Source organism: Equus przewalskii, chromosome 3 (genome assembly GCF_037783145.1).
Source record: "Equus przewalskii isolate Varuska chromosome 3, EquPr2, whole genome shotgun sequence".
Lineage (NCBI taxonomy): Eukaryota > Metazoa > Chordata > Mammalia > Perissodactyla > Equidae > Equus > Equus przewalskii.
The window spans coordinates 40,367,096-40,393,108 of record NC_091833.1 but is presented as its reverse complement, the minus strand read 5'-3'; the positions used below and the strand labels follow the sequence as shown (position 1 = coordinate 40,393,108).

The 26,013-nt window shown below is 43.1% G+C and overlaps 1 long non-coding RNA gene across 1 annotated transcript in view; it reads right to left on the bottom strand.

The window, feature by feature from the left end:
* The window catches only part of LOC139082273 (uncharacterized), a 33,509-nt gene extending 10,756 nt beyond the window's left edge, over positions 1-22,753 (bottom strand). The window contains exon 1 of the long non-coding RNA XR_011538106.1: positions 22,567-22,753. This is a non-coding gene — a long non-coding RNA (uncharacterized lncRNA). The remainder of the gene's footprint in view (positions 1-22,566) is intronic.
* Positions 22,754-26,013: the final 3,260 nt, after the last annotated feature.

Genomic DNA, 26,013 nt, shown 5'->3' with positions numbered 1-26,013 from the left:
AGATGGTGAGATTGTGGATTTGAAACTGATGCTGTACTCAGGATAAAATTTGGGGGGCCTTGTGAAAGTATGAGTGTATTTTGCACACATGTGGCACATGAATCACTGGGGATGGGGGCAGAGCATAGACTGTATTAACCAGCTTCTCTGATGACCCCCAGTAACACTTCCCTCCTGGGATTCATGTCCCTATTTAGACCCATATCACAATGAATAGATCTGACCCATGCAATGCATAGAATATTGTGAAAATAACAAAGTGTGACTTCATAAAAGACATTGCAGTTTCTACTTTGCTCTCTCTTGGATCACTCACTATGAGAGACACCAGCTGCCATGTCATGAGAGAACACTCCAGCTCTGTGGAGAGGTCCACATGGTGAGGAATTGAGACCCCCTGCCAACAACCAGCACTAACATAGCAAGCATGTGAGTAAGCCACCGTGAAAGCAGAGCCTCCAGCCCCAGTCAAGCCTTCAGATGACCACAGCCCTGGCCAACATCTTGACCAAAACCTCATGATACATCCTGGGGCAGAACCATCCAGCTAAGCTGCTCCTGAGTTCTTGACTCACAGGAATTGTGTGAGATGATAAATATCTATTGCTTTAAGCCTCTAAGTTCTGGGGTAATTTGCTATGTAATAATAAATAATACATCATTATTTAATTCTATGGATATAATATAATTTATTTAACCATGCTTCAGTGTTGAACATTTAGATTGCTTCTAATTCTTCATCATTACAAATAATACTACTATGAAGAACTTGATACATAATAAATTGTCTGAATCTCTAAGCACACGTTTAGACTAAATTCTTAGAAGTGAAATTATGAACAATGTATGTTTCCAGCCACATTGTACATGAGTATGCATTTTACTACAGCTTCAGCCACGCTTTTAAAAATCACAAGACAAGAATATCCACTATCCTTATTCTCATTTAACATTGTACTGGAGTACACACATTTAGAAAAGAAAAGGAAATTCAAAGTATAAAAGTTAGAGAGGAAAAATTTAAGCCTCCACTATTTTTATTTGATATGATGAATATTTGGAAAACACAAGAGAAACTAGTGAAAAGCTATTATAAATGTTGAGAGAATTCAGTAAAGTGACAAGAGACCGAAGAACTATGTCTCTACCCTAGATGTATTCCAGAAGCTTTGAAGAGAGCACTGACCAGGCGTGTTCATAGGCAGCGGCAGGAAGGATCTGGAGCTGCCTCTAGAGTGTATCCCATTGAGTTCACCTCAGTCAACAAACAAGTTACACAAATACACATAATTTTAGCTGTATAACACTTGAATATCTCATATGTAACTCTCAAATGTGTGCACGTGCACTTTTAGTCTCTAATTATTCAAGGGGGATTTGTTGCTGATTTTGAAACTACAGTGAACAGGAGGGAAATAAAGGAGCATATGGCGATTGAGGCAGCTTGTCGCCCTGTCCTACCTCATTCCTTACCTGAATCCCCGTAGTTTCTCATACTCCTTCAGATAATCTCCTCTGAGACTAACAAACCAGGTCTTCACTGCTTAGCATCTTGCTTCCTGAGCCACTGCTGAGTCACTCTCCCACTCCCAGCAAGCTCTGACTTGTGAGAGATTCTAAGTTAACCGGTTTCTATCCTGAAGGGTCTGTTCAAGCCCAGAAGCCTAACTAGGCTTCTTCTGGAAGCTGAAATCTGTAAGATTGCATGCTGTTAACTCTCAGCCACCCATGTCGCAGCTCTCAGGAATAGGTGGATCTTGATGCTGAACCTCAAATTAGATTCTGCCTATGAAATTTACCCTCCTTCCCAAATCAACTAGCAAGTGATAGACTTAATCAAGATGCGTTGACTTTGCTCACTCTTTGCACATTCCCTGAAGACATCAATGATAAGGAAAAGGGATAAAAAATGGGAAAGGGAATAAGGAGGGGGAAAGGGTCCCATGAGTGAACAGCAAATCTCTGAGGCAACGAGGACGGTCTGTAATCCCACTTGGTCCTTTAGGGTCCACCTCTCTAAAGGGCTCAGAGCCCTTGTAATGTTTTATACGTATTTGACCTTCCTGCCATGTCTGACAAATATTTCTAAGGCTAAAGTGTGTTAAAACCTAGGAAGGTGTTGGGGTGTTCCTTCCTGCAGCCTTCCCAGACGTCAGAGAGCTGAGTGTGCCAGCCACTCAGAGTGGGGTGGGGATGGGGGCACCGAATGCAGGGGGAGGGGTCTTCAATGGCTTTTTAAGCACAAAGGGAGAGGAGGTGTTCTCCATAGGTGAGGCGACAAGTTGCCAGAAGCTGAGATGGAGACTGTTGCCGTAGTTTGTGTGCTTCTCTGAAGTGAACTACTGAGCTCATACTCTCCAATGTCAGCCAGCAAAGGTGGGGCTCATGAGAATTTCTCATTCTTAGCTTGCAGAACATCATGCTGAAGCACATACAATATTTACTCACATTTAAACTGCAACCTAGGCCTATAGGGAACAAAGCAACTGAGTTTTAAACACTTGGAAAGAGAAAATAAGAGAAAGTCATCCTCAGCTTTCACTCATCCACAAAGGTATTAAAAGACCACATCCTGGAATCTCCAGCGGGCAAATTTTCACCATGGTTTCACAACAACTTACAATCTCTCCATTTATCCCACGAGATACAAAGGAATTCACAAAGCAGTTTGGAAATTAATTTTATTTCAAATGAATATATAGTATATCACATTTGGTGAATCAGAGAGAGGAAATGTGAAATAAAATAAAAATAGGATGTTGTGAACTAAAAAAAAGTTGAAAATCCTGGCTCTATAGATAACTCTGGCATATTCAACGGGTACAGAGCAGAAGAGTGCATCAACGTCCTGTTTGAAAGTCAGAGGTGTTTCTGCTTCTTTGTTTGGGGTTTAAACCTTCATTCGTATCGAACTTCAGAAGCACGTGTCAGTCCACGCTTCAGTGTGATTCGGCCTCTCCGGTGTGCTTGGCACTGAGCTAGGCACTGTTGGACAGAGGAACAACACACACCTGCCCAGAGAAGAGTCTAGAAGATGACATTTTGCTATTTTGCTAGCAGAAAGAAACAGTGCACGAAGGCAGCTCAGCGAACACATGGAGGGCTGACCTTAAGGTCCTGTGAAGGCCCTGGTAACCCCCAAATAATGCCAAGCAGCAAATGGCTTTGTAAAAAGCCATATTACCTATTGACTTTGTATCACACAATGTGCACGTGGGCACAGCAAATTTACTCCCCTAATTACGTTTTGCTTTTGCTAATATTAAAATTCGCCAGTATTCCCTAATCATCTTCAGAGGAAGAAGTGGCTTTAGAAGCAGGCTGGGCAACAAGATAAAAAAGGATGAAGATACCCAAGCCAAGAAAACCTGGCTCTTCTGTCTCACCTTCATTCCTTCCTCTCCAAGTCTTTTTTCCCTTCTTTCTTTCTCTTTTTGAGAAATTATATATGATTCCTTTGGAATATGGAAAATGTTTGCTGTAACCTTTATAAAATCATAGGAGGAGAGAGAAAACACTTTTTAATTTATTGAGACCCTCCTAGGGGCTACATGTTGTACTAAGTGTGTTACATAAGTTCTCTCTTTTTTTTGTTGAGGAAGGTTCTCCCTGAGCTAACATCTGTGTCAGTCTTCCTCCACTTTGTATGTGGGGTGCCTCCACAGCGTGGCTGATGAGTGGAGCAGGTCCATGCCCAGGATCTGAACCCATGAACATGGGCCGCTGAAGTGGCGCCCGTGGAATTTAACCACTCAGCCACAGGGCCAGCCCCCTAAGTTATCTCCTTTAACCCTCCCTAGAGCCCTGTGCAGGTTTTGTATTCATCAGTTTAGAGATGAGGAAACTGAAGCACAGAAGTATTTACATAACCAATAAAAGATTGAACTGGAATTTGAATACGGGTCCACCAACTTCGAGATCTATTTCTTTTCACTATCCAATACATTCTAACCTTTAATATCTCAATTTACCAACAGCCTGATAGAAAAATGGGCAAAGGGGAGGTCTGAGAGTTCACAGAAAATGTTCTTAAAAATATTTTTTCAGATGTTCAATTATACTCATAATAAGAGAAATGTAAATATAAGTGAAACTTTCACCTGTGAAAGCAGGAGAGCTGAAGATCATTTAGTCTCAGCCTGTGTTGTGAGGGTGTGGGGAAACAGGCTTGCTCATACATTGCTGGCAAGAGTAGAGATGGACGCAACTGCTCTGGAGGGCACTTTGGCAATTCCTATCAAAATTACCCTTCTGTGATTTTCTCCTTCAGGTACACTAGCATTTGTGAGAAATGACATACGCACAAGATTATTCACTGCAACATTGTCCACGATAGCAAAGGACTGAAACAACCCGATGTTCATAGACGGAAAACATAAATTATGGCCATCCATACAAAGAATTCTATACAATCACAAAAAAAATGAGCATTGCTGTTGATATAATTTGCTAACTAAAAAAAGGAAGAGGCAAAAGTACTACGTGCTTGAAGTCTTTGTATTTAACTAGGCTACTAAGAAATTAGTAGTGCCGGTTGTCTCGGAGCAGGGACCTGGGGGGTGGAGGATGGCAGACTTATCAGTGTACACCCTTTGTGCCCTTTGAATTTTGAGCCATGGAAATGCATAACCTATTTTTTAAAAGTAAAACAAAAATTAATTGCCCTTAAGAATACCATATTTAACTACTGAATAATATAAGGAGAGCAATGATACCTTACTGGGTTGAATCTGAAAATTGTACAAATTGATACAAAATCACCACCAGCTAGCTTTCTCTTTGGCTATTCATGTCTTTGGAACTACTTCTCCCTTAAATTGTAGTTAAGGCTGAGTTGAGCTCTTCATTTTCTTCCTTCTCCTTATAACAATAAAATTACAACAATGATGAGAACAGTTTATGGAAGGGCTGCTCTTTGTAAAACTCTGAGCTTACAGCAGCTGTGTTACCTCGTTTAACCTTCATGGTGACCATCTAGAGTGGGAACATCAGCCCCCTTCTAAAGGTGAGAAAATAGAGACTGACAAGTTCGTATTCTCTGTTTTAATTGATTTCCAGGTAGTAGAAGCAACTGTTTTCTTTTTTTTTCCCAAAGATTGGCACCTGAGCTAACAACTGTTGCCAATCTTTTTTTTTTTTTTTCCCTCTGCTTTGCTTTATCTTTCCAAAGCCCTACCTCCAAACCGCCCCCCCCCCCATAGTTGTATATCGTAGTTGCAGGTCCTTCTAGTTGTGGGATGTGGGGCGCCGCCTCAACGTGGCCTGATGAGCGGTGCCATCTCTGCGCCCAGGATCCAAACCCTGGGCCACTGCAGCGGAGCGCGCAAACTTAACCACTCGGCCACAGAGCCAGCCCCGAAGCAACTGTTTTCTAATGTGTATTACTTCAAGAGGAAAGAGAAGTTTAAAAAAAAAGGCGTTAAAAATCCACCATGCCACACAGAAGATAAAGATGCTGACACGAATATTCCACAGAGATTGTTCTAAAGGTCTCTTCTATATGCACTCACTGCTCAATAAAAATAGTGCATGGATTATGTAAGAGATTCTAATGTTCTAAAGGAGGAAAAATCCCATGAAACTAGAGCAGTAGAGACGCCCCTCCGGTCTGTGGACTTCTCAGCGGCAGTGTGCACGAAGCAAGTGCCCTTCTGTACGCAACGAGGACAAATCCTTTTCTCGCCTCGCTGTGACAGAAATCACACAGCACACCCCTTCACCGCTGCTGCACTAGCCTCCAGCATTTCCTCACGAGTTACGGAGTCCAGGATAAGAGCCTCACGTACTAAAAGTTGTGTCAGAAACCTCCCACTAAAATACAGGTGATATTTTATTACTGAAGTAAAGACAACATCATCAACCACTCAGCCTTGGGTTTCCGCCTCCCTGTGCAGGAGGCTTGAACTGAAGTTATGCTGCTTGCGAGAAACGCTTACGAAACTGACCTCGGTTCCCGCTGCCCCAACGGACGTCTTCATCAGCCCGCGGTCCCAGACTCCGCTCCGGGCCCTGGGCCCGGCCCCCCTCGCCGGGGAGCGCCCGAGGAAAGGGCTGCTGCACTCTCCCTGAACCGAAGGAGACTGAGGCAGTCCTCCCGCACGCGTGCCCTGAGGCTCTGCGGGTTTCAGTGAGCTTCGAGGCTACTCCCGACGATGAAGAGTCCGTGCGGATGCGGGTGAACCGCGGTGACTGGACTGCTGCTCCAAGGGCGGAAGATGGAGCACGGAGCGCAGGGTAAGGATGCTGGAAAATTATTTTGTTTTTCCTTTGGATTTTGGTGGATGAGGATTTTGTTTATTGCTTGCACACGATTCAATCCAGTGGGACGCACGATATCATCAGCTGTGCATGGTAAGGCATTGTCCTAGGCACTGAGGACGCAGGCAGATACAGACCGAGTCTCTGCCCTCAAGGGGTTTATATCCTACTGGATGATACCGAAAATATACCAGTAACTACAGATAACAGGCCAGGTGAGCGATGCGTGACACGGAAAAACATTAAAGCAAAGGAGGGGATAGAAAGTAACCAGGGGAACATTTTTGTTAGGGTGGCCAGGGAATGAGTCTCCGAAGGAAGGCTGAGTTATCCTGGGGAGAGTCCAGTGCCGAGGGAACAGCCAGTGCAAGGCCCGGAGACGGGAGTGGGTTTGGCAGAAATAGTGGAGGCCTGTAGAGGAGGGGTGGAGGAAGCAAAGGGGAGAGCAGAAGAAAAGAGGTCAGAAAAACGGCGGAGCCCTGAAGGGCCCTGTGGTTCATGGTAAGGCGTTTGGACACTGGGAAGCGGTTGAGAGGTTTTGAGCAGATGAGCCACATGATCTGATTTATGTTTTCAAATGACGTCTTTGGAATCTATAATTCTAGCAGCTGGGTGGAGAGTGGACCATAGGGGGTGTGTTGGGCAGGCTCTGGGATGACCCCCATGATCCCCACCTCTGGCATTCCTGCCCTGCTTCAGTGCCTGTCTTTGAGGATAGGCTGCACTGATTGACTCACTTACAGCGAACAGAATATGACCAAAGTAACGGGATGTCACTTCTGAGACTAGGCTACAAAAAGAGTGTGGCTTCTGTCTTGGGCATTCTCTCTCCCCCTCCCTCTCTCTCTATCAGATCACCCCCCTTCTGGGGGAAGCCAGCTGCCATATTGTGCGCTGCCTTCTGGAGAGGGTCCACGCAATGTGATAAGGAACCGAGCCCCACAGTCCAAAGCCCAAGAGGAGCCGGAGCCTGTGCAGCCACGTGAGTGATGGTGGAGGTGGATCCTCCTGCCTAGTCAGAGCTCAAGGTAGCCGCAGCCCTGACTGACAGGCGGCCTGCAGCTTCATACAGGATTTGAGCCAGAGCAGTCAGCTCGGCTGCCCTCGGTTTCCTGACCCACAGAAGCTGCATAACGATGTGTGTCTGTTGTGTTAAGTCATCATGTTTGGGATAATTTGTGACACAGCAACAGATAACTCACACAGGGGAATAAGACAGAACTAGAACGACCAGTTAAAGGTCATCACAGTAGTCAAGGCAATGACTTAGAGCAGGGTAGTCATGGCAAGTGCTGAGAAGTGGGCCTGGGCAGGACAGACAAAGGAGCAAGGAAAGCAGCATGCTCTTTGTGACCGGAGGAGAAAGCAAAAGCCGGTGGCCCTGGTTTCCCCTCCGTGGAGAATGACCATCGAGTCCCCTGTGGAATGGCACATTTGCGGGACGGGTGGAGAGAATCACTCTAGGCGCACGCGGACATTGGCACCTGTGAAAGGTGTGGGATGAGCAGGCTGAGGAATCAGCCTGACCTGAGCCTCATCTAGGACTATACGGAGGGCTGAGGAGCTGACTGGAGGAGCTGGGAAAGAGAAACCGACAGGATGTGGCATCAGCCTGAATTTACAGAGCAAAAGACAGTGTGAAAGGTCAAGGACACCTCTGTTTAGTTGAAGTAATCAGAGAAACTCACCTGAATAAATACGTCACTCCAAGTGGTAGGGTTACAAATTATTAAAAAGCCGTACTCTTAAGTGCTCTTACCCAGGACAGGCCACCAGGGAATTGTAAATTCAGGAAGTCAGCGGAGCTGTGCACACCCAGGACACGGAGCCAGGCTGCTGCGGGACATGCAAGCAAGGCCCTGAGGCAGCTTAGCCCAGTGGTTAAGACCCTGGGTTTTGATGTCAAGAAAGTTGGGGGAGAAATTCTAGGTCCTCTGTTGCTAACTGTGTGACCTCAGCAAACTTATTTAAATTCTTCAAGCTTCCGTTTTCCTGACTGCAAAATAAGAGTAATGAAAGCACTTACTCTTAGTACCACTCTGGGTGGCCGGAGGGATTTGATGGGATAGTGCATGTGTTTCCCTTAGCACCGTGCCTGGCACATAGTAGGTTCACATTGAATGACCTTGAGCTGCTGTGATGTGCGTCACCTCCCACTGTTGTGCTGAGTCCCTGGAGAAACGCACAAGCTGACTAAGGAGGAGGCTGTGCCCTTATCTCAAAGCAAAGCGGCACTGCTGTCAGAGAGCCGACGCAGGGAGGCACGCACAGCCCTGCACAGCTCCGCTTCTAGGAGAAGCTGTGAACACAGGCTGCTTCACCCCATCAGGGAACACGGCTGCTGGGCCCCTCTGCCCTCTCCTCACCCTCGATAAGGGAGTTTAAAAATGCCTTAAAGGTAAGTCCTGCTGTGGAGATGAAGGCAGCCCAGTGGGGACAGGGCAGATTCGTTGGAGAAACAATACTCCACGGAGCGTCACTCTTCCAAGCCACCCCATGCACACTCTGTCACCACATCTGCTTCCCTGGCATTCACTGTCTGCTTTGTGACTCACTGATGTACAAAGAGACAACCCACAGAAGAAGCAGGTCAAGATGTTGGGAGGACAAAGTACCCCGCAAGGCGCGGGCTAAGCTCTGGGTCTGTCTGTCACATCACGGCTGTGAGAGACGCTCCTGCTCAGAGGGCACACCTGCATCCTTGGGCAACTGGGGCCTTGTCGTTAAGAGCTAACACATGACATTGCAGGCAAGACAGACTCAGCAGCTGATAGGTTCAGACACAAAGTCGTTACAACATAAAGCCACCAACACAACTCTGAAGGAAAGAGTGGCCACCTTCATGGATGGTAATACCGCAAGCCAAGACTACCATGAGTACAAAGACCAATGTGACCGACAAGCCAAACAAATATATGCAAGTATATACAAAGACATATCCTATGTTACAGCCAAAAACGGACTACTAATGTTTATAACTAGAAAGAACAAGATTTGTTTTACGCACACATCTAGTCTCAAAGTCCACTTTACCCACCTGAATCCAAGATGGCGTCAGCTTGGCTTCCTCTTCTAAAATGAATGTTTTTGTAAATCTCAGTATTTTCCATTTAGGCCTATAATTAAGCCACAACCTCCTATTAACACCCACAGACAATTTATATTTGGAAATAGAAGTATCAAATGTTACATAATTTGCAAATTTTCTTGATATTCTTCTTCACTGTGGCTCTTTGCCAGCATTCTGTCATTTCTAATCTATAGTGTCAGTTTGACAGTGAAACCAAACAAGCGCTAATGTTTGTAGCAGGGGAAAATAACTGGCACATCCATTCATTAGCATCCTGCTCACACATTCGTTGTCAATTATAAATATTTGCTTGAGCTAAACTCTGCCACCATCATTGGAGCCATTACCGCCCATAAGTAAGTGATGTATTTGACGAGTCAAGCTTCTGGCATTTTGCAGCTGGGACTCAAAAATAATCAAAATGTTCATAAACTAACACTTGGCTCCCAGCAGGGTGTCTCGCTCAGGATGACGTGATTATCCTAGACTACAGAACCACAAGTCAAACCCTGATTCATGAGTTTCACAATTATGTTTCTGGGCTGTATCCATTAGCTTTTGTTGAAAACCTTTTTGCTTGCTATTTGGGGACATTTTTAAGGGACATTCAAGTACATAGTTGGACTTATACACTGGCAGATACTGCTGGATTCTTGGGGGAACCCTGGATCCCACGATACATAATGGAAGCTGTTGGTGTCCCACCCAAATTCCCTTTAGGGCCAGGTGCCCCTGTCCCTCAGCTGCTGTGAGTGGTGGCTGCTAATGGTTCACAGCTGCCCCCTTCTCCAGAGAACTGCCCTCAGCCAAACCAAGGACATCTTGACCTAGAAGTGCTGCCCTCCCCATTCCTCCCCAGACCTCAGCCAATGACTTGCTGACTTGACGTACAAAGGGCAAGTTGCCTCTCTCAGTGGAGGGATGACAGCTCTGTGGTGCAGTTCATGCTCCAGAGCTTCCCCAGGGGGCCAGACTGAAGCTAGTCTCCCATGGAGTCCACATTCTTGTTTAATTTTCCTCCTTTGACCTGTCCTGGTTCTCTTGCTCATCATCTCCTGAGGTGACTCTGAAAAAAATCACTTGAAAAAGAACCACCATCTCAGAGGCCGCTTCTAGGGAGCCTGACCTAAGACACTAAGAATTTGTCTTTGCCCAGGATGGGACCGTGGTCCTGCCAAGGTCCGCCATGAACCCTAAGCCCCATGACTTGAACTGTTGCTATTTCCCAAATACTTGAAAAAGAGGAATCTTTTTGCTTGTTGTAGGCTAGTGCCATTCCCACAGAATGGGAGCTACGTGGTCCAAGGACTGTGTCCGTCTGTCCCTGGTACCTGGCACAGTTCTGGCAGAATTCCTCATCCCAGCCCTGACCAACAAAATCCTTCTTAACCTTCCCTAGAAACCAATTAGAAAAAGACCCAAGATCAGCCCTGGTGGCCTAGCGGTTAAGTTCAGCACGTTCCACTTTGGTGGTCTTGGTTTGATTCCTGGGTGTGGACCTACACTGTTCTATTAGTGGCCGTGCTGTGCTGGCGGCCCACATACTAAAGCAAATAATAGAGGAAGATTGGCATGGATGTCAGCTCAGAGCAAGTCTTCCTCAGCAAAAGAAAGAAAAGAAGGAAGGAAGGAAGAAAGGGAGGGAGGGACCCAAAACCCAGTAGAAAAATAGGCATAGGGTATAAATAAAAACAGCCCCCTGAAATGGAAATGGAGACATGGAAACATAAGAGATACTCATCCTCACTCATAATAAGTGAAATATGAATTAAAATTACACTGAGATACCATTTTTCAACCATTAGTTGAGAAAAATCTGAAATATAATTTTGTGTCTGTCCACATATCCAGTCCGCTGATAGTGGGTTCCTTCTTCTCCTGTTACAAATGGATTATTAGTCCAAGAAATGCCCCTGTGGGATGCCACTGTTGGAAAATGAATCTGATAAGGCTTTACAAAATCCTTTAGGGCTGTGAGCAAAAGGAGAGTGCAAACCTTAATTATTCACCTGACCGTCTACCTCCTCAGGAATGTCACGTGTTATATTATGTTCCTTCTCCAAGTCTTCAAGAATGTGCTGCTTTCCTTATTCCTCTGTTTGTCTTACCCAGGCAAGAGTCTCTATTGTCGTGTTTGTCTATTTCTCACTTCACCTGAAATCTCTCTCTTCAAGATCACAAAATTTCTTGGCGGCGTAAGGACCACACCCTTCAGTTTGTCATATTTTTCCTACCCATTTTACTGCAAAGTGGGATTAAATAGAGTTTGCATTTTCCTCTTTCGTACCTTGCCTGGTAGTTAAGTGTGTACATAATCTATACATGTCTGTTTCCTCCACAGACCTATGTGGTTGCATTATTTTTCCTAAATATTCGCTTCCTTTCATTGTGGGAAGATTTTACCTCTTTGTCCCAATCATGTCAAGTTTGGTCTTCTAACTTGCGCTTGTTCAGTGAAATGTAAGCAGAAATGACATAGGCCACTTCAAATCAGAAGCTTTAAGACCCATGATGTGGTTCCACCATCTTGTTCTTTCCTCTACTGGAAAAGCATCCCCAGATTAGCACATCCAAGAAATAGTCTGTTCCTTTAGCCTGTGTCCTGGAATAAAGATGACATAGAGCAGAGACATGAAGGACATAAAATGTGAGTGAGAAATAAGCCTTTGTGGTCTTAAGCCCCTGAGACTGGGGAGTCGTCTGTGACTGCAGTATAGCCTAGCCCAGCCATTTGCTGGCTCTATAAGTTCCATTGCATCTTATTTTCCTTTGTATCCAAACAGCACTTAGCCTAACCCTTTGCCCGTATTACACATTAAATAAAAATTAGCTGAATAGAGAGGCCGGCCTGGTGGTGTAGTGGTTGAGTTCACGCGCTCCACTTCAGCAGCCTGGAGTTTGCAGGGTTGGATCCTGGGTGCAGACGTACACACCACGTATCAAGCCATGTTGTGGCAGCATCCTACATATAAAGTAGAGGAAGATGGGCATAGATGTTAGCTCAGCGCCAATCTTCCTCATCCAAAAGGGGAGGATTTGTGGCAGATGTTAGCTTAGGGCTAATCTTCCTCACCAAAAACACCCAAAAAATTAGCTAAATAGAATTTCTCTCCTTTTTTATTTCCTTTCCCTTTTATTTCAGACCAATTCAGTCCAAAAGTCATTATGAGGGGCCAAGGAAGGTAGGTGCTTGGTGAAGGTGTAAAGAGGAGCTGTGGTGGCCCAGAGCAGGGTGTCAGAGCCTAAGCAGGGTGAGGAGACTTGATCAAATAAGTATATACATTATAGCTAGTGGGGTCCGAGTTTTTCACTATCAGAGAAGGGACTTACGAATATGGAAAAGGAGAAAATTATCACGAACCCTATTTTGTTGGATTGGAATGGGAAATATTGCTGCATGTGCACACATGGTTTTCAATATATGTGGATAAACAAATAAATATAATTGTACAAGTACAAGTATATAAATTCCCCAGCTCTGGCTCCTGAAAGGGCCTGGGAGTAGCAACCTGATGGAAATGACCACACCTAATGCCAGGTCTTGGTTTCTAAATACCGTCCCCACCAAAGGAATCAGGGATCCTTGGGAAAATAGCTGATTGCAGAGCTCAGACGGGAAAAGTAAAAGATGATCCTGGAACATCGTGTTCTGCCACAACTAAGGAAGTGCTCAGAAAAATGATGGGCACATGTTAAAAGGAAACAGAAGCCAGTGTGAAGAGGCTCTCACTGGCTAAATATGAGACAATCAGAGCATCAAAATAAATAATGAGAGTAGTGAATTAAAACCCATGAAACAACACAGGAATTTGTTACATAAATACATAAAAATTTACGTAAATGGGGAAATTGAAAGTTTGATGAGGAACGGAATATTTACATAATCTCAAAGTACCACCCCCCAAAATACTTCCTGATTATTAAGGAAAACAGGTAAATTTACATTGGATAAGCCTGGCAATCTTAACCAGGTGATCACAGTTAGCATCACTCGTAGGGGACAAAGTGAAACGTGTGCACTGACAGACTGCAGGGAGCCACACACTACCACTCAGTGATATCCCTGCCAGAGAAACACAGCCAGAGTCTACTCATGAGGCGGCATCAGACAAACCCACAGTGAGGGGTATTCTATGTTATGACTAGCCTGCAATCTTCAAAAGTCTCAAGGTCATGATAGTCAAGAGAAGACTTAAAAACTGTTCCAAATTAAAGGCAACTAAAGAGGAATGACAGCTACTGTGGTCAGGGAGGCAGAGATGAGAGGGATGCAGTCACAAGTCGAGGAATGCCGGCAGCTCCAGAAGCTGGAAGAGATAAGGCTGTCCCCCACAGCCTCTGGAGGCAGCAGGCCCTGCTGACACCTTGATTTAGGCTCAGTGAAGCTGGTTTGGACCTCTGGCCTTGAGAACTATGAGAGAAAAGATTTCTGTTGTTTTAGACAGTTTATGGTAATTTGTTAAAACAAGCCTTGGAAAGTAAGACAGAATCATTCTCTAATGCTTTGTCACCACAATGGTGCTGGTGACTTACCAAGAAATGGCTATTGCATATCTGGCTGTCACCGATGAACTGGAGCCAGAGTGGGGATAGTCAACATTTCCCGTGCCATCATGCTTGAGGCTCTGAGGAAAATCACAGATCTAATATACTGTTAAAGTGGCTTCATCTTCAGAAAGAAGGCTAACGGTAAAATACTCAATATTCCTGAAGAGCTAGATGTCCTTGTGAATAACTGAGGATTGTGCTCCCACCCACAGCTCGAAAGGGTTGTACGCAGCTTTATTACATTTCTTTCCCCACAGTAGGATGCCACAGAGGCACCGCCTGATCTAACAATTCAGCTGTAGCAGCGTCTGTTAGTCAGGTTCTCCAGAGGAACAGAAGCAACAAGATGTGTATATAGAGAGAGAGAGATTTATTTTAAGGAATCGGCTCACATGATTTGGAGGCTTGGCAAGTCCAAACCCTGTAGGCAGGACGCTCACGGAGGAGCTGCAGCTTGAGTCCAAAGGCAGCCTGCTGGCAGAATTCTTTCTTGCTTGGAGAAGTCAGTCTTTTTCTATTAAGGCCTTCATCTGACCGGATGAGGTCCACCCACACTAAGGAGTTAATTTGCTGATTTAAACTCTGCTGACTTAAATGGTAATCTTACTAAAAAATACCTTCGCAGAAACATCCAGAATAATGTCTGACCAGATATCTGAGGACTGTGGCCCGGCCAAGGTGACACAAAAGTTAACCATCACATAGGGAAGAAAGAACCCACTGTCATTGGGCTGGACGTCTGTGTAGAATAAGAGAGCATCTTTTTGTATTCAAGGTCCTTCACTTTTGTCGCATGTCGTTCGGCGATGTGTATACTTTTATCTCGTGTTTTTTTACCTGGTTTCCATTTTCAGGAGGAAAAGCAGCCTTGAGCATCATCAAAGTTTGGGGCTCGTTTTGCCAGCATGGCTAATGCGTTGTGTAACCACCTCATTAGCATAAAGGCATGGGGGAAAGTTCCTTACTAGGCATTCACGGAGGGAGAAATCTAGGCCCCTCTGCTCTTACGGACCTGACTCGAGAAACATCACTCTCAGGACCAGATCTTATAGGAGCTAGAAAAGAGACCTAAGATGTGAGGATGTTTTCACCTAGAAGTTCTCAACTGATTTTGTTTAGGGCAGTCTAATCCATTCACCACGGAAAAGAAAGAGCAGAGTTCAGCCGTGGCAGAACTATCGCCCACCAGCTACTCACTCTGTTTCAGAAGATGATGCTGTATCTTCTGCCAGAGACAGAAATGACACTCGCATCTTGGATCATGTTGCCATAAGCAGGAAAATGAAAGTCAGTCCTCGACAGGGCTGAGAAGTGTCTTTGCTCTCAGGGCCCAGTTCTCTGATCTCTCAGGAACACCAGCTATGGAAGGATATGTACCTCAAGCAAGAGAATCAGGGGGATAATGAACTGAGCCAGTCAATAATCGTCATAATGATGAATTCAATATCAATTTGTATCAGATGCTGTTCTGGGAAGTAGGGAGGCAAAATGACAAGACATGGCCCCTGCTCCTCAGTCTAGTGGGAGCGACAAATAAATAAGTCACTGCGACACTTGAGTGACAGAGCTGCATGCAAAAAGTTGACAAACACAAAGGAGGGAGTGACTAACTCTGTGTGAGAATCTAGGAGGGTTTCACAGAGGAGGGGACCTTTGACCTGCTTCTTGGAAGATGCTTAAGAGTCCAGCAAGAGGAGTGACAAGAAACAGAGGATTCCAGGAACATGGGGTTTATTTTTTTATTTACTTATTGGTTTTATTATTGATTATTAAAGTTCTGAATATTCACTTAGAAAAATATGGAATGTACCAAAAAATTATAAAGAAGTCAAAAACAATGACAAAAAAAAATGACCTCCACTATCTAGAGGGAATATGGCAGCAATAATTATTTTGCTATAATTCCTTGTTTTCTTTTTTTATGCATTTTAAATATAAAATTGTGTTTATAATGTATTTATAACTTTGTATATTGTTTATTCTCAAAACATATTCTGTCATTAAAAAACTTGGTAAACCAATATTTGATAGCTTCTTAAAATCTCACCAGATTTCTCATAATATATGTAAACATTAATCTATTGTGGATTTTTATGCTCCAAGTTTTCATTCATATAAAAGATGTCTTTGTGTATAAATTGTTGTTGTATTTTAGAAGTGGAAATCCTGGGTTAAGGTATATGAGCATTATCACTGTTCTTGATAACTAGCCATATTGCTTTCTTGAAAGGTCACAACAATTTAAATTATCACTAGCAAAATTTGAAAGTGCCTTTCCTACTAAACTCCTACCAACATTGCACAGAATTTTTAAAAATGAATTTTAGAATATATTCAGTAAAGTGCACTAATCTGAACTGTTAGCTCACTGGAATAGTATCATTTTTTAATATTTAATAACTTAATAGGGACAAATCTATGTTTCTTTTCTTTCTAGTAGAGTTAACTGTTTTCTAATGCTTATGACTCTTGACCTTGCTCTTTTGTGAACTGCTAGCTCATGCCATTTACTTATTGAAGTCTAAGTGGTTTTTAAAAATCTGTATGTTTTATTTATATTGCCATATTTGCTGTAAACATCTTTCCCAGCTTGTTGTTTCCTTTATTTTTTAATGCTTTTTTGGTGAGGAAGATTGGCCCTGAGCTAATATCTTTTGCCAATCTTCCTCTTTTTTTTTCTTCTTCTTCTCCTCAAAGCCCCCCAGTACATAGTTGTATATTCTAGTTGTAGGTCCTTCTGGTTGTGCTATGTGGGACACCGCCTCAGCGTGGCCTGATGAGCGGTGCTTGGTCCACACCCAGGATCCAAACTGGTGAAACCCAGGCCATGGAAGCAGAGCGCCAGAACTTAACCACTTGGCCACCAGGCCAGCCCCTATTGTTTCTTTTCCATTTTCTTTGTGGTGGTTTTTGACAGTCAAAGCTTTTATTGTTTGTGTGGTCAATTTTTTTAACCTTTTCCTTTGTAATTGCTTTCAAGGAGAATTCGAAATATTTTTGGATTTCTTCGAGACTTCTTTGACTTATGGGTTATTTAGGAGTATGTTGTTTAATTTCCAAATATTTGGGGAATGATCCAGCTATCTTTCTGTTATTGATTTCTAGTTTGATTCCATTGTGGTCTGAGAACATTCTTTGTATTATTTCTATAGTTTTAAATTTGTTAAGATGTGTTTTATGGCCTGGAATGTGGTCAAGCATGGTGCGTGTTCCACGTGAGCTTGAGAAGAATGTGCATTCTGCTGTTGTTGGCTGGAGTGTTCTATACATGCCAGTTAGATCCAGATGATTGACAGCGCTGCTTAGGTTATCCATCTCCTTCCTGATTTACTGCCCGCTTGAACTATCAGTTACCGACAGAGGGGTGTTGAAGTCTCCAACCACAGTAGCAGATTTGTCTATTATTCCTTTCAGTCCTATCAGTTTTTGATTCCTGGATTTTTATTTTTATTTTTGTGAGGAAGATTGGCCCTAAGCTAACATCTGTTGCCAATCCTCCTCTTTTTGCTGAGGAAGATTGTCACTGAGCTAGGCAATCTTCCTCTGTTTTATGTGGGGTGCCACAGTGTGCCTTGACAAGCAGTGCTAAGTCCATGCCGGGGATCCGAACCTGCGAACCCCAGGCCGCTGAAGCAGAGCACGTGAACTTAACTGCTACGCGACTGGGCCAGCCTCCTGACTCCTGTATTTTGATGCTCGTTGTTAGGTGCTTATGTGTTTAGGGTTGTTATGTCTTCTTGGAGAACTGAACCATTTATGATAACGCCTGATTATATTGATATCATATGATATATTATATTGATATAACACCTTATTTTATCCCTGATAATATTCCTTGTTCAGAGGTTGGCTTTGTCTGAAATTGATGTAATACTCCAGCTTTCTTTGATTAATGTTAGCATGGTATAACTTTCTCCATTCCTTTACTTATAATCTGGGTCTTTATATGTAAAATAGGTTCTTGAAATCAGCAATTCCAAAAGTCCCATGCACCCCTGTGTTCATCGCAGCATTATTCACAATAGCCAAGACATGGAACCAACCTAAGTGCCCAGCAACAGATGATTGGATAAAGAAGATATGGTATATTATATATATATATATATATATATATACATATACAATGGAATACTACTCAGCCATAAAAAAGGACAAAGTCGTCCCATTCATGACAACATGGATAGACCTTGAGGGTATTATGTTGAGTGAAATAAGCCAGACAGAGAGAGACAAACTCTGTATGACTCCACTCATGGGTGGTAGTTAACATATAGACAAAGAGAACTGATCGGTGGTTACCAGGGGAAAGGGGGGGTGAGGGGAGGGCACTAAGGGTGAAGTGGTATACCTACAACATGACTAATAATAATGTACAACTGTAATTTCACAAGGTTGTTAACTATCATAATCTTAATATATATAAAATAGGTTCTTATAGTTAGGTCTTATTTTTTTAATCCACACTGACAATCTGTCTTTATTTGGTGTATTTAGACCATTCACATTCAGGCCTTCACCATGAAAACCTGGGAGGGTTCCCAGAGGTAAAAACCACAAAAATGTGGGGACTCCCAGAGCCAGCCGTGTGGCTTAGTGGTTAAAGTTCTGTGTGCTCTGCTTTGGTGGCCCAGGTTCACCAGTTCAGATCCCGGGTGCAGACCTACTCTGCTCATCAGCCATGCTGTGGAGGCATCCCACATACAAAGCAGAGGAAGGTTGGCACAGATGTTAGCTCAAGGCTAATCTCTCTCAAGCCCAAAAAAAAAAAAGGGAAGATTGCCAATGAATGTTAGCTCAGGGCGAATCTTCCTCACCAAAAAAATTAAATAAATAAAGTGGGGACTCCCCCAAAAACTATGGCCCCCCAGGAGTTTCTCACTTATGCTAGTCCCACACTCAGCCTCTGGAAATTGATTCAAAAGTACCGATTAAGTGTACAATTCAATGTCAATGAAAATTTGGGCCAAGGAGACAATGATTCATCACATCTGAAAGACCGTTTGTTTTCGGATACACAACATGGCATAAGCATTCTGTCTAAAGAGTGTCTGTGAAGCATCCCTTTAAAATGGACTTGTGTCTATGGACACCAAAAGCATCCAGCCACTTTAGACCCATGGAAGACCTCACGGAGTTGGCTGGGAGATCCTGGGAGCAGAGAGCCAAGCAGGAGTGACTTGGAAGGCAGAGTGGCTTAAAAAAAGGTGGCCTTTCCTGCAGCCCCTTGGGCTATGCTTCTGGGGAGAGCATCTCTAAGAGCTTCTCCGAAACAGCAAACTAAGCATGAATTCTACACCTTCTAACCAAAGCACCCTCCCTTTATCCTGCTGGTGGCCTTGTCTGTATCTACTTAGAGCTGCTCAGTTTACAGCTCCGGCCAACGTCACACCGTGTCATTATACCCTAAAGGAATTTCACAGTCCCAGTGTACCTTCCTACTGTGCCAAATGAGTAAAGGTTCCAGTCCAATTTGAAGCACAGTAAAAATCTGGACAGCTCTGAGTGCGGTCACCTGGACAGCCCCGTGCAGCTCACTGAAAGGACTACTAAATGCATTGTGTTAATTATATGACTGCAAGATTCAAGCCATGACAAAACTAACGTAATCAAGACAGTGGGGTACTGGCTGCATGACAGGCATATAGATCAATGGAATAGAATTGCACATCCAGAAATAAACCCTGTATTTTCAACAAGCATGTCATGAAATTTAGTGGGAAAAGAATAATTTTTTCAACAAATGCTGCTGGGACAACTGGATACCCATATGCAAAATAATAAAACTGGACTATTGCCTCACAAAATACAAAATACAGAAATTAACACAAAATGAATCAAAGACCTAAATGTAAAAGCTCTAAAGCTATAAAACTCTTAGAAGAAAACATGGGCATAAATCTTCATCATCTTCAATTAGGCAATTGTTTCTTAGATATAACACCAAAAAGCACAACTGACAAAATAAAAAATAGATTAGACTTCATCGAAAATTCAAGGTTTTGTGTTTCAAAGGACACTATAAAGAAAATGAAAAGACAACACGAGTGGGATCAAATATTTGTAAATCATATATATGCTTATGGAATAGTATATTGAATATATAAAGAAGTCTTACAATTCAGCAATAAGATAAACATAACCCAGGAACCCGGATCTTTGTTTCTAATATGATTCTTCAGTGGTATCAGTAAAAGGAACAGGGCTCCTCAGAGAAATGGCTGATTCTAGGACTGATGCGAGAAACACACAAGATGAGCCTGGAGCACCTTATAGTGGCAGAAAGTAAGGAAGTGCTCAGAAGTACACACACAGTAATGGAGATAAATCAGAGGGACTTAGAAGCATGAAAGAGCTCCCAATGGTCTAAGCTGGAACAGTTTGAGCAAGAAGACAAATAAAGTCGTATTGGATTATAAACCAAAATATGAAATAAATATCCATGAGTCCATAAGAATATGAATAGATAAATAAATGAGGAAGAAGAGACAAATGTTGCATGCAGAAAAATTCCAAATAATTTATGTATATATTCTGCCTTCAAGAGGAAGCACATAACTCCTTACTTCTTAGATGTGGGCTGTGCATTGTGACTTTCTTGCAAAAAGTACAGTACAGAAAGGGAGATGAAAGGAACGGCACAAACACTGCCTCAGCCAGGTGATCAAGGTCATCATCAACAGTGATAAGCCTTGTCAATGGTGTGTGCTGAAAATGGCGCTTTACCTCTGTGGCCTTCCACTCCAAGACACGTAATGCCAGTCCAACCATGAGAAAAATGTCAGAAAATCCCAATAGAAGGACATTCTGCAAAATACTTGACCAATATTCCTCAAAACTGTCAAGATCATCAAAAGCAAGGAATGTCTGAGAAACTGTCACAGACAAGAGGACCCTAAGGAGACGTGACAACTAAATCTAATGTGTTATCATTAGTTGTGACAAATATACCATCCTAGTGAAGATGTTGATAATAGAGGAAACTCGGTATGGTGTATATAGAAACTCTTTGAACCGTCTTCACAATTTTTCTAGAGATCTAAAACTGTTCTAAAAAGTAAAGTTTATTTTTAAAAAGACACAATGAACAAAGTTAAAAAAAAGAAATAACCCAATTTAAAAATGGGCAAATATTTGAATAGACATTTAGCCAAAGAAGATAAGCAAATGGCCAATAAGCACATGAAAAGATGTTCAATGCCATTAATCTATAGGAAAAGGCAAATCAAAATCACAATGAGATATCACTTCACGCCTACTAGGATGATGATAATCAAAAGATACATAATAACAAGTGTTGGCAAGGATTCAAAGAAATTGGAACCCTCATAGATTGGAAGTGAAAATCATGCAGCATATTGGAAAACAAATTGGCAATTCCTCAAAAAGTTAAACATAGAGCTACCATATGACCCGGCAATTCCACTCCTAGGTATATGCCCAAGAGAATTAAAAATATATGTTCACATACAAACTTGTACATGAACATTCATGGCAGCATTATTCATAATAGCCGAACAGTTGAATCAATCCAAATATCTATCAACTGATGAATGGATAAGTAAAATCTAGTACATCCGTACAGTGGAATATTATTCAGCTATAAAAGGACTGAAGTATTGATACGTGCTAATGCATGGACAAACCTTGAAAACATTATGCTAAGTGAAAGAAGCCAGACACAAAAGCTGCATATTGTATGATTCCGTTTCTATGAACTGTCCAGAATAGACAAAGCCATAGAGACAGAAAGTAAATTAGTGATTCCAGAGGGTAAGGGGACTGAGAAATGGGAACGACTGATAGTGGTTGCAAAGTTTCTTTGGAGGGTAATGGAAATTTTCTGAAATTCCATAGTGGCCAACTTTGTGAATATACTAAAATCTACTGAGTTGTACACTTAAAATTAATAAAATAAGAAAAATAAGATTCAAGCCATACTATGAACTGTCCTCACCATTTTCTTCCAAAGAAATATGTGCTATGTGTGCGTGTGTGTGTGTGAGAGAGATATGCTATTTATAGAGAAACTAAGGCGCCATGTGAACAGCCGAGCTGCCATCAACTTGATCAGCAATTGCTGGGCACCTGCTTTAGGTAGGGCCAATACAATTCATGTCCCTACAGAAGGTAAAGCAAGAAAGGGCAAAGAACATTCTCTTCATCGAGGCGGAGTTCAGGTTAAACACAGAGACATATCTAATAAAATAAAACAACTAGTGGAAGCTGGGTTGACTTTGACCACTGATTTAGAAAACTGCAGGATTAGTATGATTACTTGTATCAGAACTGGCTGTTAACACAGCAAAAATATTAGATCTACTCTGTGCTCACCATTTCTACGGCTACATGGAGTAGCCTGCGTTTCCATGGGCAAATGGAACACGACATCAGAAGCCAGATTTAAGTAATAAAGACCTACGACAAGTGATGCTTTTTGTGTTTTTTGCCAAATATGAAGAAGCAACGCTTCAGGGTGAGTTTTTTTAACTGGGGAGAGAAAGAAGGCTACCTGATTTCCCAATCTTGAGGAAAACACTATAGTTAGAAAGAGGAGCAGAACACAAAAGCTATGTAAGAAAGTAATGACGAGAATGCACAGGGTGTCAGCATGAAGACCCTCTCACAGCACATCAAGAGATTGTAATATGTCTGACCTGTATTCACAGGTACAGGAGGGGAGAGAGCCTCACCTCAGGCAATCGTGGTCTTTGGGAAGAAGAAATGGTATGAGGTCCAGGCCAGAGAAGGCTCGTGGAGTGGGCAATGGTGGGAAAGTCTGACCAGCATTCAACTGAGGCGGAAACTCCCTGACGGAGCTGTGGCGATGGCCCCGGCTGTGTAACAGAATATGAGACAAGGACCCAGCCAGCCCTGACCTGGGAAATGAAGTCACTGCTGGTTAAATGGCCCAAGCTGGTGGTTGCCATGGAAACCATAGAACTCTTGCTTTCTCAGAACAATGGGAAGAGACAGGCCCAGCAGTCTGCGTGGGGGAAAGCAGAGCTCAGACGCTCTTGCTTCTAAAGCCCACGTCAGGGTCATCTTCTCTTCCACCCTGGCTATAATAATCCCTGGACTCCTCCCCACCCGGCCTCTGTGAAGAGGCAGAGTGGGAAACAGAGACTCAGGAAAAGGTCTTTTTGTACCTGGTTTCATTGACAAAATGCCAAACACTAACCAGAACCTGGCTAGGCCAAGAACTCTGAATAAGACTCTTCCCATATTCCAAACAGTGAAGAGAAGTTGCTACTGAGTAGAAATATAAATGGCTACCTGGGTAGCAAGGTGGATGTGTGAACACCTGGAGTTTAGGCCTGTTGGGTATCCAATCCGCCTTCAACTGGTAAAAGCATCCTGATTTTCCTTTGAGATATCACCACTTCCTCATTCTTGGTCCTTGTGGTTCAGGTGGAGCCGTCCCCAGCCCACAAAATAACAAGAATGGGCATGTGACTCAGATGCGGCCAGTGAGATTATAGTGATTAGTCCACAATGCCCAAGCTACAGCAGTGAGGTCATAGGACTTCGGCTGAAGCAGTAAAATTGGAGCTGCAGGAGATGTCTTCCCTGGCTGAATGGAGAAGCCCATCTGCAAAGGAAAGAGATGAGGCCAACTGCAAAGAGAAAAAGAGAGCCACAACGTCATTCGACTCTTGATCGAGCTGTACCTGAAGTTACCTTAGATATCCCAAATTACAGGAGCCTATCAGTGATCTATTAGGTAATCTGGCTGTTACCTAATAACTGGATTAGGTTATTTTTCCACTTTGATGAAGTAAAAGAGCTTATCAATACAGTAGATAAATTGGATCACAACTTTTGCTAAAATTTCTGACAGGTGATTTGGTATAGGCATCTCCAGCATACAAAATAGACTTTGTCAAAGCCTGCCAAATGACCATCAATTGACCAGCTAGAGAATGCACATGAAATCTAAAGAAAGGACAAAGAAGTTAAATTCTGGAATTCAAAAGAAAAAACAAGCTCTTAAATTACTTTCTCTTTTCTGAATTGATCAAATAATAGGGATTATAATTATAATGATGGCAAATAAAATGTTAATCTATTGTTAAATTAATAACTAACAACTATTATTACTGGAAAAATTAGCATTTTAGAATCCATTTCTCTGTGCTGGTACTGCGCAAATTTCTTTTGTATTCATAATCTCCCTTAACTCTCACCCTAGTAGGGAACTAGCATTATTTCCATTTTATGGATGAACGATTTGAGGCTGAGATCATTTACAGATGTGCCCGAGGTCCCCCTTTGGATTCTCGACATCTGACAGGATACTTTGCTGAGTACTATCTTATAAGACAGCTAAGACCTGACTTTGCCCTCAAGGAGCCACAATTCAGTTGGCACTAGCAAAAAAAGGGCAATGTCATATGTGGGTAAGTGCCAAATTAATGGTACAAACCATGGATGTTGTAAGATTTCAGTGGAGAAAAAGATTGCCATAGGCTGGAATGATCAGAGAACATGAAAGAGGTGAGTTTTGGGCAAGACCCCAAAGAAGGAACGTAGAGAAGAAGCAGATCCCAGAAAGGAGGGGACGGCACCAAAGTCGCAGGAGAAAGAGCAGCCTGGCCTTGTGGGAGCAGCTGACTTCTGCTGGGGTGACATGGGCGATGAGCAGAGATGGATCTGGGAAGCCCTTAGATTCCAGGCTAAGGAATCTGAACTCTATCTTGTATTGAAGGAGCAAGAAACTTTGAACTCAAGGGACAAGATCAAGATAGTACTGACCTAATGAGGCATCTTGAAGATAATTTCTGCTGTAGGGAGCTGCTCAGAATCAAACCTTTAAAGAGTTAAGGATTAGAGCAATTGGAGAAATATGAATAATGGTTAACCACACAGGCAGCATTTCATTTCAGCACCGCAGATAACCTGCGTTGAAGCTACGAGACTCCTCAGACAAGGGACAGCCCGGTGCAAGCCGTGTCCATTACTCAACATCAAACCAAGTGCATGTCTAACTCGCTTTCCTGTGTTTTATTTCTCCTCCTTTCCTGCTGTCTTGCCCTCTCTGGACTTTCTCCCTGTTTGCCAGGACTGCCTCTCCCACCATGCTGTCTTTCTCCAGACCCTCTCTCTTTGACTCTCAAAAATATTGAGACCTCACTGTCTCCTCCCCTGCATCCCATTTCCATCCCCTTCTCCTCGAGGCTCTCCTTCCTCTCCTCATCTCTCAAAATGTTGATGTTCTCTATGCTTCGTGTTCTCCATGTGTGTCTGTATATGAGGAGAGAAGCGCAGAAGTAGGTGCTAGTGACTCTGGTCGGCTGGGAGCAACAAATGTCCCTTAAATGGTAGTCCCCCCCCTCCCTAAAATAGAGCAGAGGGGCTTTGGGTGAATGAGGAAAGGAGTGCAAGGTGTTCTTACTGAAGTACCAGTACCAGAAAAGGGGAATCTCCTTTGTTTACATTATTTGTTCAAGCCACAGTTATTTCCTGTGAACAGGGATTATTCTATATTTCCTATAACTAAATCAATTGTTTTAAAGGGGAGGATGATTTTTTTAAGGGGGAAGATTCATAGCTTGAATCTCTGATTAAAATGTAAAAAAGGACAAGAATGAACAACAAATGAATGTACTATATATGCTCTCTCACTTTCCAGAAGAAAAGTACCTATGCTTTTCACGAGGTGACGACGTGAGCCTGGAGGCACAGCACACCTTGCCTGTGGGCTCTCCTGCTCCGTGTGCTGGCAGAGGCCACCAGGGATCGAGACCCCGGAGGGTGAGAGTGTCCGGCCGCTGAGGGTGCTCAGCACCTTTGGCAAGCTCTCCTGTGCTTTCAGATGTGCTCTGCATTACCATGGTTTTTCTTGACTCAAAAGTATACTGTTTAGAAAAAAGAGACTAGATTCAGGAGGGAACATTCGATAGGACCGAAGCTGCAAAAGCAGGGCAGGAGTGCTTTTGAGCCAAGCAGAAACGTGGACGGGAGCTCTTTGCGAGCTCTCTGTGAGGGAGGGTCTTGGCTTCTAAAACATACAACTGTTCAGCTTTAAAATACCATGAAAATTAAAAATACCCTCTATCTCCAAGCATATTCATGTAAGAGTGTTAACTTTCTTCCTATAACCTCAATAACCTCAGGAGCAAAATGCATATAAAGCCTAT